This window comes from Chionomys nivalis, unplaced genomic scaffold, assembly GCF_950005125.1.
Source record: "Chionomys nivalis unplaced genomic scaffold, mChiNiv1.1 scaffold_104, whole genome shotgun sequence".
NCBI lineage: Eukaryota > Metazoa > Chordata > Mammalia > Rodentia > Cricetidae > Chionomys > Chionomys nivalis.
The window spans coordinates 32578-46148 of NW_026646930.1; the positions used below are offsets into that span (position 1 = coordinate 32578).

A 13571-nucleotide genomic window follows, 5' to 3' on the forward strand; every position below is an offset into this window, starting at 1 on the left:
GGAACAGAGGAGCAACTATGACAACACTTGCGCAGTAGAGTTAGGCAGATTACAGATGGATGCCTGGCAAGCCTGTACAATGAGTCAGATTCCCATGAGCTCTGTCACTGTGATCTCACATAGATAACTCATTCAGTGTTCACGTCCAGGACATTGAGTTTTAATATTTGTCCTAATCTGGTAAAGAAACCAAGATGAGGAGAATAGAGGAGCCTGATGTAAGGCCACAAAATGGGTCATTTGAAAAGGAAAGACTACATGCCTCCATGTGTGCTGCCACCCTTCTTAGGAAATCCATCTTTCCATAGATTAGCTATAGGCAACCCAAGTGTCCAGCACACTGCTAACCACAGGTTTGAACCTAACTGCCTTTGATTTCTGAAACAAATGCTGTCCCGTTAAGGTCTCATAACAACATAGCAAGGTATGTAAGAATGCCCCACCATCAGCTTAGAGCAATTTCAGGACCCCAAAGAGGCAGCAAGTTATCTTTATTGGAAATACAAATGTTTCTGGAGGGACAAAAGGATGTACATTAAAAAAAACGATTGGTGTACTCACTACGATTTTATGTGATATGGCCCACACAGGCTTCTGGTTCTTAATACTTGGTCCTCAGGAGGTTTTGTAGGTTGTGGAGACCCAGAACCTAGCTGGAGGAATTGCGGTCTGAAAGCTCAAGCCTTGATGTTTCAGGGCATCCTTTCACTGGTCCCCAATGTTTACTGATTTCCTTAGAGAGAACGAGAGGCCTCCTACTTCTGCTGCCATGGCTTCTGCAACATGAACTGTAAGAACCCCCTCCACACCCTGGTTGCTCCCATCACATAGGAAGGTGTAAGTCACAAACAATCTCCCACACCAGTTTAGAATTATGATTCATAAAATGGTTATTTCTTTTAAGGCCAAACCTTACAGATTGCCATGCCAGACAACAGCCTTTTGCAGGATGAGGAGAGGAGCCTAGTAGCTGGATGTGGAGGTGGATGCATGAGAGCTTGATGGAGGAAGGTCATTGGTTAACTAATAAAGAAACTGCCTTGGCCCATTTATAGGCCAGCCCTTAGGCGGTGGAGTAAACAGACAGAATGTTGGGAGAAAGAAGCCCAGTAAGGAGTCGCCATGATTCTCCCACTCCAGACAGATGCAGGTTAAGATCTTTCCTGGTAATCCAGCTCATGGTACTACACAGAATATTAGAAATGGGTTAGATCAATATGTAAGAGCTAGCCAATAAGAGGCTGGAACTAAGGGGCCAGGCAGTGATTAAAAGAATACAGATTCTGGTGTAATTATTTCGGGGCATAAGCTAGCCATGCAGGTGGCCAGGTACCGGGGACGCAACCCTGCTGCTCTTATTACAACAGAGTGGCACCCAACGTGCTAATGAACTCCACATAAAACCTGAGAGGGATTGAAAAGGAGAGAGAGAGAGAATTTAAGACAGCTTTTTGTTGTGCCACAAAGAAATTGTCCTGACTCAGCAGCAGGAAAAAACTGGCTGTTTTAAAATGCTGGCTTTCTGGGCTGTGCCGTCATCCCGATCTCTGTCTGGCTCCTGCAGGAGACAGAGCTTTTGAATGGAGCATTTGTAGTAAAGTGCTACGACTTGCTTGATGGCAATGTGGACTGCTGTGTGCCTGGAACTGTGTGTGGCTCAGGGGCACCAAATGGCTCTGAGGCAGGAGTGGCTCAACTCCGACATGTTGAACTGTGCTGTTCTCAGGCAGAAACTACCGTAATTACCATAATAACAGCTCAGTTAAGGTTTAGACTGGGCAGGACACAGTTGGTACCGTATTACTTGTACATGTTGCAACTTAAGTTTTTAAGAAGTGCTTAACATTTTAAGAAATGCTCCTGGCTAGTAAAAAAATTAGAGATTCACAATAAAACAGATTCAGACATAAAAGACCACAGTGTTGGTGACTGTACATAGGCTTGCGACAGAGAAAAAACAAATATAGAAATAAAGTTAATGATTTAAAAAAAAGGGTAAATTCTTTAAAAAGACAGAGTACAGATAGTTGTAGATTAAAAGAAATAAAGAAAAATAAGCCATGTAAAAATGGAAAATTCACAGAGTCTGGATTCTTTATATTATTGTGTTTTCTTTAAAATTTTTGACTGTGAAGGAGCTAAGTACAGAGAGACATTTCATTACATGGGCTGCCAAGCTAAACCAGAATGGATATAAGGGTATTATGATTTCAAAATTTGGGTCTAAGGATATGATGCTTTGGAGAGGGTCTTCTTTTGTTTTCACAGAGGATGAGACTCTGTGGATTGCGTCTATCCCAATATGGTATGATAGACCACGCCCTCCTGAAAGGTTGCTGTGAACACCTTCAGAAAATTAATTCACTCAACTGCCTACCGAGATGACCCTGACACACAGGTTACACCATGAAAGATCTGAATACAGCGCCCCCATTCAGCAGGAAGCAGTTTGGAGAGAAAAACTGTGCCCATGTTCCCAAATATGGTTTATAAATATTCTTTTACATTTAAAGGGGGATATGATATAGATATGAATAATTTGCATTTGTATAGATTTTAAGGTCAATTTTGTTATATGTATATGTATTTCTGATCTTGATTAAGGTATTGTGATTGTGTAGTTCATTTAAAAATGTAATGTATAATTAGGAAATATAGGTTGCTAATGGATAATCATAAATAATAGTCAAGCTTGTTGTCATGTTAGTTAGATTTTCTAGATGTGCATAGATATATTTCAGATAGGCATTCTTCATATGTTTCAAAGGCTACAGAATATGGTATTTAATGTTTTAATGACTTAGGGTTTTTCATGACAATGAGACACGTCTGCTCCTGGCAGCACCAATCTACTTCAAGGGGATGATGGGCATCGAAGAGGCTCCTTATGGAGTTTGATAGCCATTTGGGCAAGAAACTGTTCTTGCCTGGACTGTTGCATAAACAGGACACAAAGAACCCGCAGAAAGAGGACTGCTGAACTTGCCTAAAGGTGAGATGGTCTTTTGGGGTTCCTGGTTTATGAAAGAGTCTACGAGACATTCTGCAGGACACAGCAGAAAGTGACTGAACTGTCTTTGGAATTTTCCTGATTCATGGAAATGTCTGCTGAAAACTGTGGGCCTGTAGGCTGAAGATGGATCCCCCAATGGTACAGAGGAACTTTGGGTGACTGTCCAGGCAGCGAGATGTCTCTGTCATTTCTAGAATTTTCTTATTTCTTGTTTACTTAGGTAATATTATATCCTTCTGGAGTCTTTGATGGAGTTGAAGAATAAATAGATAGTTATAGTTTTCCTTAGTTATGATAAGAGATAAAATAGATATAAATATTGTAACTAATTCTTGCTTGATAACCATTTTGTTATATGTAATTTTACTATGTTAAAGTTAAAGCCTTTCTTTTTTGTTTAAACAGAAAAAGGGGAAATGATGGAGGAAGGTCATTGGTTAACTAATAAAGAAACTGCCTTGGCCCATTTATAGGCCAGCCCTTAGGTGGGTGGAGTAAACAGACAGAATGTTGGGAGAAAGAAGCCCAGTAAGGAGTCGCCATGATTCTCCCACTCCAGACAGACGCAGGTTAAGATCTTTCCTGGTAAGCCAGCTCATGGTACTACACATAATATTAGAAATGGGTTAGATCAATATGTAAGAGCTAGCCAATAAGAGGCTGGAACTAAGCGGCCAGGCAGTGATTAAAAGAATACAGATTCCGGTGTAATTATTTCGGGGCATAAGCTAGCCATGCGGGTGGCCGGGTACCGGGGACGCAGCCCTGCCGCTCTTATTACAACAAGAGCAAGCTGAAGGCAGTTACTACATTTTGAAAGAGAGAGACACCACACCCCAATGGCCTTTATCTCAGTTGCTATAGCCTGAAGGAGCAGAAAGAGCTCCTGCAACACACATATTTGGACATAGCAGCAAAATTTACCAGTATGTGACAAAAACCTATTTTAGTTTATTTTTTTCATGCTTTCAGGTACATGGCAGAGACAGGATCTGCTTCATGCATTTCTGTGTCCAATGATTTCCCTTTAAGAAAAACCCACAAACGCTCGCAACAACATCATCAGCATTCAACAACATGTCCATGATTTCTTTGCTTTGCCTTTGATTGAGCAGTAAATCGTGCTGCTAGTTAATCTGTGCAAGCAATGTGAATTTCTCTGTAATTATATAGACAGAATTGACAGGTATCTTAAACATGTCAGGGGGTCACACTGCAATGGTGTGGGTTAATCATCACCATGTGACAGTGACATATTTAAGATCTCTCCTTTGTCTTTAACTCTCAGAATTGTCAAGATGTTATGTTTCTGTGCAGACTTCTCAGGGTTTTCTCCCATTCATGGTTTCCATGGATGTTTGCTAGTTACACTTACATGTCTTTTGTCAGATTCTGTCAGTTTTTGCCATGCACTCTCAGCTCCCCAACTTCTCCTGCCCTAAGATTCTAGTTCCAGGCATTTTAGACATCTTGTGACTGTTGCACAAGTCTCTCATGTTCTGCCTAAATGATTTGGAATGTTATTTAGCCTGAGTTTTAACTTCCATCCCTGATTTCATTGACTTTCCTTAACCATCTTTCTTGGGCCACTGAGCTGAACTACAAGGGGTTTTCTCCAGTTACTTCTCCATGCTGAGACAGCCTACACTCTCAGAACTACTGTGATAGTGTTTCTGTAGCAAGTATTCTTCTCAAGATAAGAAGAAATTTCAATATTATAATTCATCTGCTGTTATTGTGTCTTAAACACACAAACACACCTCCATAAGTTAATGCACACACACTGTTGATATCTCAATTCAGGGTGCCGTTCTGGGGTTAGTAAGAGGCTTCTCTCTAGAGGGGTTCCTAGAAATCCATGGGGTGACACCAACGAGGACCTTGGGCAGGTGAGCTGTGGGTGCCTGCAGAGTGTCTTTTTGTCATGAAAAGTCCTAAGTTATTTAAACATTAAATAGCATATTCTGTAGTCTTTGAAATATATGAAGAATGTCAATCTAAAATATATCTATGTACATCTAGAAAATCTAACATGACTACAAACTTTACTATTATAGATAACTATTCATTAACAGCTTATATACATAACATTTTTACATGAGCTACACAATACAATACCTTAATCAATATCAGAAATACATATACATATAACAAATTGACCTTAAATTTAAATCACTGAAGCAAAATCCATATCAATGCAAATTATTCATACCTATATTGTATCCCCCTTTAAATGTAAAAGAACATTTAAAAACAATATTTGGGAAAATGGACGCAGTTATTTCTCTACAAACTGCTTCCTGCTGAATGGTGCCACTGTCATTCAGGTCTTTTACGGGATAACCTGTCTGCTAGTTTCATCTCAGTTGGCAGTTGAGCGAAGCAATTTTTTGAGGGTATTCACAGCAACCCTTCAGGAGGGCGTGGTCTATCATACCATATTGGGGTTGAATAAGCAATCCGCAGGGTGTCATCATCCCGGCTAGCTCAGTTAGTAGAGCATGAGACTCATAATCTCAGGGTCCTGGGTTCGAGCCCCACGTTGGGCGCCATTCTGTAGTAGGAGCTGTGGGCTGTGTTTCTGCCGCCCCAATCCCTGGCCGCCTGGCTAGCTTATTCCCTGAAATAACAACACACAAACTGTATTCTTTTAAACACTGCTTGGCCTATTATATCTAGCCTCTTCTCGGCTAACTCACACCTGGACTAGACCATTTCTAATAATGTGTATAGCACCCCAAGGTGCGCTTACCGGGAAGATTTTAGCCTACTTCCATCCTGGGTCGGAGCTTCATCGCATCTGTCCCAGAGAGCAGAGCTAAGGTGTATGAGCTCACATCCTCTTCCTCCCAGCATTCTGTTCTGTTTACTCCATCCACCTATGTACTAACCTATGATCGCCCAGCAGTTTTTTTTTTTATTTTTTAACCAATGACCTTCCTCCATCAATTATGTATACAGAATTCTGCCTGCATGTATTTTTGCATGCTAGAACGTGGTATGAGATCTCACTAGAGATGGTTGTGAATCACCATGTAGATGCTGGGATTGAACCCAGGTCATCTAGAAGAGCCGTCAGTGCTCTTATCTTCTAAGCCATTTCTCCTCCCCTGCGTGGCAACATGGATCATGCTGTCCTTGAACTTCCAAAAATCTGCCTGCCTTTGCTTCTCCAGACGGGATTAAGGCCTGTACCAATTATTCCCGGCTGAGAGCTTGTTTTTAGGCTGTGACATAACAATACAGCTATACTTCAACTCTTGGCTGAAGAAAGTCAATTATCAGAGAGGGCCATCCTCTTCAGTGCACCTTGAGAAGGTCACAGTTAGAACAGTGAGGAGGGAAGGGAAAACCTTCCTAGCTAGCCATATCAGCCTGTCAATCTGGTGATCAATGGGATTAGGATGTCTCTGCCGAATTACCCTCACATCTCAAGTACTAACATTCTTATTCCAAGTAAGTTGTGAACAGTAGCTCTGTTTTTCATTTTTCAAATCCCATGTCTCTATTTCTATGACCAATGACCTTCTTATTTACCACATTATTTAACTAATAATCATTTCTGTATTTTGCTTGGTGGGTCAGAGCAATTGGCATTCACTCTAATTGTACTTAAAATTTTGTTTTTAAAATTTTTACCTTGAATAATAAAATACATTGCCATTTAAAAAATAGCTTTATAGCCAAGTGTTTATGCATGTATCCCAGCACTTGGTTGGTGACAGCAGGACATCAGGGAGTTAAGAGAGTCATCTTTGGCTACATAGCAAGTTCCAGACCAGCCTGGAGTATATGAAACCCTATCTTTAAGGAGTAGCTTCACTGAGATATAATTCATATGATAGCATATGATCTACATATTGTTTACAATGTGTAACTACCTAGGTGGTGGTGATGCACAACTTTAATCCCAGCTCTCAGGAGGCAGAGGCAGGCAGTTAGTTCCCTGTGGATTCTTTTATAGCCAGGACTGTTTCACAGACAACCCGTTTCTTGAAAAACCAGAAATAAATAAATAAACAAAGAAACAAACAAATTAATGTGTAACTGAGTGGCTTGCAGTATATTGTTAGAGTTGTGCAGCAATCACCACAGTCTAATTTAGGACTATTTTACCTTCCCCAAACAAACACATATACTTTGAGAATCACTGTTCATTATTTGTCTCTCTTCCATGCCATTCTTCCTTTCCTGTTTTGTTTATTTTTTTCAAGGCTCTTCTTGAATAACTTTGAGCTCTAGATCTTTTTGCCCCACCTCCTAAATGCTGGAATTACAGTTGTGCACCACCACATTCAGCTTCACACTTACTGCTGTGGACATCTTGACATTTTGTGTAAATAGATTTATACAGGAATTATTTTTTTGCTACTTACAGAAATGTTTTCAAGGTTTATCCATATGGCTATGTATCTGAATTTATTTCTTTTTATTGCTGAATAAAACTCCATTGTATGAATGTACTTGTATCACATTTTATTTGTTCATGAAGGTGGTGCATATTTTGATCATTTCCATTTTGGGATTGTTAAGAACAATGTCCTATGTCCTGTTTTTTTTGTGTTTCTGTGTGTGTTGACTCATGTTTTCCTTTCTGGAGATTAGAGCAAGCAGTTGTGATCATTGTGCAGCTTCCCTAAGGCAGTCCCAGAATGTTCGAAATTTCCAGTGGTGTAAAGGTGATTTGGTTGTCTGCTTGACTGACATCCCCTTTGCTGAAGGAACTGAGAGCAAGGGAGTGTATAGCAGCTGCCAATTAGGAAATCAGATTGCTCCATTCTCCAAGATTTTTACTTGTAAAAAAATAGACATCAGAAGAATGTTTCATTTTTATCTTTACTTTTTTTAATTAAGATTTTTTAAAACATACAGTCTCCTCCTTTTACATAACTATCCCCATTCCCACCCCTTCCTCTCCTCCTGCTTCCCTTACCTTCCCCATCCCACTCCCCCATCCACTCTTCATAAAGGGTAAGGCTTCCTGTGGGGAGTCAACAAAGTCTGACACTTCTCCTTGAGGCAGGACCAAGGCCCTCCCCTGAGCAACGTTATCCCTCCAAAAGGAATGTGCTCCTAGATGCCAGTTCAAGTACTAGCGATAAAACCTGGTCCTATAACCTGTGGCCCCACAGACTGCCCAAGCCTTACACTGTCCCCCATATTCAGTGGGCCTAATTTGGTCTTCTGCAGGTTCCCCCGCTGTCAGTCCAGAGTCAGTGAGCTCTCACTAGCTCAGGTCAGCTGTTTCTGTGGGGTACCGGGCGCGACATTATCCCCAACCAACCGGACCCCTCACGCTACACCCGGGTTTAATTCCCAGCACCCACATGGCAGCTCGCAGCTGTCTGTAACTCCAGTTCAAGAGAATCTGACATCGTTATACCAATGCACATGAAATAAAGTTAAATAAAGTTAAAAAAGATAAGTAATGTAGAAACTATGCTGGCTGGAACATTTATTTCTGACTAAGGAAATAATTTAATTGAAATGTCTGTAACTTATCCTGCTCCAGATGAAGTTTTTTTTAAGAGTTTAGATAATTCTCAATAAGTGAGTGATAAATTTAAGCATGTAAGAGATATTTGTACAACTAATTTAGGACTTTAAAATATAAACTACATATTGAAACATCTAAGCAGTCTAGAACACAGTTGTTAGCGTCAGTGTTATTTGTTTTGTGTTTTGAGACAGGGTTTTGCTATGTAGTCCTTTCTGGCTACGAACTCAAAGATCTGCCTGTCTCTGCCTCCAGACTATAGAAGGCATGGGATCAGACACCCAGCTTTAGTGTTTTTTGTAATAGTGCACATAGAGTTAGGACTCTGTAAATTGCTACCTACCGTTATGTCTTGAAGAGTTAACATGCATCTTGCATTGTACTACATTTGGTTCTTCATTTAGTTATGTGCTTTGAGAATAGATTGGTGATTATGCAAAAGCTAAACCAGTAATAATAGCCACAAATAGTCCTAAGTATTTGGGTATTTATGTATTTAGCTTATTTATTTATTTATTTATTTATTTATTTATTTATTTATTTATTTATTTCTGTCGATAGTCTTACGTAGGCTTCTGTAGTCTAAGCTGGCCTAGAACTCATGCAGTTTAGGATGAGGCTTATTACTGCTGCCAATTCCACCTTAATGCTGGGGTTATGGGTGCACATCACCAAACCTGGGACATTTGAATATTTCCATTCTTTTGGAGTTTAAGACTCCATTTAATTGTTACATTGTATGTTAGATAAGTAATGATGTTCGTTTGTCAAAAAAATGACTTTAATTAAAGTATTGCTTTATATAAAATTTTAAAAATTTACCTTTTTGTGTGTATGTGTGTGCATACGTTTGAGTGCTTTGTTGTGTGTGTAGAGTCAGAGTGCAAGTTTGTGGATATGTTCTCCCGTTCCACCTTCATGTGGATTCTGGTGATTGAATGTAGTTTATTAGGCATGTGCAGCAAGTACTTTTACTTGATAAGTCGTTTTGCTGCCCTCAGTTTACATAGTTTTTTTTTTTTATTGTTGTTGTTGTTGTTAAAATTGCAGAAGAATAGACTTTATAGACCTGGTTTTGTAGGAAGTTTTATTTGCCTGATATGATCTCAAGCATGTTTGTTGTTCTGGCATTACAGAGTAGAATACCGGTTTCTTCATACATATTCCCTGTCTAGTTTCATTCTTTTTATTGGCAGCATCTGTATTATTGTTATTCTTTTGGGTTTGTTGATGCAGGGTTTCTCTGTGTAGTCCAGGCTCTCCTGGAACTTGCTCTGAGACCAGGCTCTCCTGGAATGCAGAGATCCACCTGCATCTGACTCCCAAGTGCTGGGATTAGAGGCTTGTCTCACCACTCCGGGCAGCATCTGTAGTTTTAAAATTTGTATTTTTTTCTATTTTGAAAGTTGTGTCTTTGTTTCTTTACATTTGTGCTTGCCATTTTTTAAAATTCTTCCTCCTATTTCCTGTAATTTAGAACTTTGAAACACACATTGTTTGGTGAAATAGTCAAGTAAGTGAGCAAGCATCATTGCTGTGAAAACAATGTGTTTCCTGGGGAAGCTCTGCTGCGAGTAAACAGTAAACTTCGAAAGGTTTTGTATGGAATGTGATCTTGTAAAGCAATATGGATGTATAAAAATAACAGACTCTGGACCTGATTGGTTTTCATATGGACTTTGATTTAAGGAGTGGCTTTTATGGAGCACATTTGGTAATAATAGAGCTGGCCAAATGTTTGGGTTTGTGTGAGGTGAAGGACTTTATGACATTGGTAAAGAAGGGTGGTCAGTGGAGACCGTTAGCCTTGGAGCAACAAAGAAGAAGGTGGGGTGAGAACAGCTTTGAGGTCCAAAGGAAATATAATTGAAAGCATTCAGATAGTCATGGTGGTGCAAGCCTGTCATCCCAGAACTTGGGAAGTGGAGGCAGGAGAAACTCAAATTTGTATGCAGCCTGGTCTGTGTATCAAGTTCTAAGGTAGTCTGTGGTACACAATGAGTCCCGCTGACAAGAAAAACATTTAAAATAGATGTGGATCTGAGTGAATGTATCTTTTAGGTCTTGAATCATTTTTAGATGACTATAAATTTGCATGTAGTTGAACAAAATAATACAGGGATTCCTCTGTACTCTTTACTCAGTTTCCCCATTGATAACATCTTATAAAACTACAATGTCAGGTCCACAGTATTGAAATTGTACCCTGATAGTCAAATTGACATACTTCCTCCTCACAAGGAATGCTCAGGGTACCTTTTTTATAGCTTGGCCCATTTCCCTCTGCCTGTATTTTCTCTTCCAACCTGACAACCAGTCATGTGTTTTTGTATCAGGTTTTCAAAGAACCATAACTTATATACCCTACCTAACATTCTAGGACTGACTTTTTCCACTTAGCGCTGAGGTTTATCCTTTTGTTATAATGTAGCAACAGTGTACATTTTTAATTGCCGAGTAGTTTGCCACAATATAACTGTACCACAATTTATCATTTATTCATGAAGACATCTTGGTTGTCTCTGGGTCTTGGCTATTATAAATAAAGCTCTTATATAAACATATACATATAGACTTGTCTTTGAACATATGCTTTTCTTTTTTTTTAATTTAGTTTTTTTGTTCTTTTCGAGACATAGTTTCTATGTAGCTTTTGGAAACTGTCCTGGAACTACCTCTTGTAGACCAAGCTGGCCTCTAACTCACAGAGATCCGCCTGCCTCTGCCTCATGAGTGGTGGGACTAAAGCTGTGTACCACCACTGCCGGGCTGAACATCTGTTTTTGATTCTTTTAGCTTATCCATGAGTAGAATTGCTAGTGTTATTGTAACTAACTTGCTTGCCAAAATGTTCTAATTCCTTCATAGCATTACTAGCATTTGGTATTGCCATTTATAGAAATTTGGTTGGTCGGTCTGTATTATATATGTAACAGTTTTAACTGTAGGTGTTTTGTGTTTTGTTTTTTTCCAACTGGTTCTTAGGTAAATGAGGCTGCTCTTGACCTCCTGGTGTTCTCCTGCCTCTATTTGAGCTACTGCATCAGGCTTCATTGTAGTTTTCATTTTAGTTCTTGTTGTTAATGATGTTTAACATTTTTCATGTGCTCATTTGTTTTATATATCACTCAGGGCTTCTTGCACTCAGGTACTCACCACTGACCTCTACCTACTACATTTTTTTTTCAATTCTTATTAAATTAAGGATGAGCAGAATTGTTTTTTCCTGAAAGGTTGAGGTTTTTTTTTATTTTTTCTATTTTTTGAGGAAATGGTTTAATATACAGAAGCACACGCATGTGTGTGTGTGTGTGTGTTAAGGAAAGTGGGAGTTGTACACACAGTAGTAAGGGTGGCTATAGACTTCTCAAGATAGAGTTGCTTGCAAGACAGTGTTCTTTGCAATCATGTATCAGGATTAGCTTTTCAACTAGAAAAGACCATTTTTATGGAGCAGGGAATTGCCAAATGTTTCTTGCATAATTCTAGAGGAACAACGTCTTTCTAAGTAAGGGCTTTATTTTGCTTGAAGCTTTTAAGTCAGTTTTAAACTATAAGTACTTATATGTGATATTAGTAATGAATCAGAAAGTGGCTTCTTTTTAATAGTTCTATGAAAAAATACTTGATATCACTAATCATTAGAGTAATGAAAGCAAAACCACAGTGAGATAACATATTATTACCTCTTCTCTGTTCAGATGGTCATTGTGGAAAAAACAAAAGAAGCAAAGCTTGTGGTGCACACCTTAATCCCAGCTCTTCGAAGGCTGAAGTGGGAGAACTAGGAGTTCAACCTAGTTAAGGGCACCCTTGGCTACATAGTGCATAGTGAACTCAAGATCACCTTGCAGTATTACCCCCCCCTCCAAAAAAAAAGAATAATAGAAAAAAAAAAAGAAAAAAAGACAAAGTCATTTTGGTAAAGACATAATAAAAATCTCTATAGGCTGTTGGTGGAATTATGGCTTGGTACAGTCATTATGGAAAATAGTATGGAGATCCCTCAGAAAGTTAAAAGTAGAAACAAGATGATCAGCAATAGAAAACGATAGCATGGTGTTTACATGCATGCATGTATACACACAGTGGAAGACAACTCATACTTAATGAAGGGAATCCCATCATTTTATGTGATCTAATCTGGAAGACAGTATAATAAATGAAATAAGCCTAGAACTGAAAGACATGGACATACTGATTGTTTTAACTTATAAATACAATATAAAAAGTTGAACTCAGAGACAGAGGCTAAAATGGTGGTTATCAGAGGCTGCCTGGGGAGAGGAGATAGGGAGATATTCTTCCTAGGGTACAAAGTTTTAGTTAGGCTGAGTATGTTCTAGAGGTCTATTTTACATCACAATTGCTATAAACAATAATGTAGCTCTTTAGAATGGCTCAGTGATTGATGTACCATCACAGTTTCTAGAAAATGCCTCTTACAAAACTATGCTGTAATAGATTGGAATAGAAAACCCTTGTAATAGAATTGTTTACTTTCATACAAAGAAGATTGAGAAAACACCAAAATCTGCATGCGGTGTGTGCCCATTTCATCTTTAACGGGTTTGTGTGTTGAGATTCATGACACCATCAGAATCAGAATGGTTCAGCGGGGCCTATGTTGAATCCATGAATGCTAAATACGTTCATGACAAGACCCAGCATACTTTCCTTATTGAAGATCAGAAATCGCTGTAAAAGTATTGTAGCCCAGAATTATAAAGCTAAATAAATGTAGTCATTTTAAGGAATAAGAGAAACACATACTTGAAAATTGCAAAGAGTGTGGATCTTAAATGTCAACAATAAAATGGATAGGTAAGTGAGATGATAGTTGGTTACTTCAACTTAGACATTTTGTAATGTTTATCTGCATTAAGACATTTACCCTGTAAATTTATCTGTTTGTTATACTTTAATAAAGCTGAGTAAAATTGAAAAAAATGAAAGTATGCACTATCATCATTAGAACAAAAAAAGACATTGGCCTCTTTCAATAAGTTAAATTCTGGCACATTGCTAGGGTAGGAAAATTAAGCCTTTAGTGTTTTATCA

At 38.8% G+C, this 13571-nt stretch overlaps 1 non-coding gene across 1 annotated transcript; it reads left to right on the plus strand.

The window, feature by feature from the left end:
- The first annotated feature begins 5489 nt into the window (after positions 1-5489).
- Positions 5490-5562, plus strand: Trnam-cau (transfer RNA methionine (anticodon CAU)). Its single transcript has one exon. It is a non-coding gene; the product is annotated as a tRNA-Met (tRNA).
- Positions 5563-13571: the final 8009 nt, after the last annotated feature.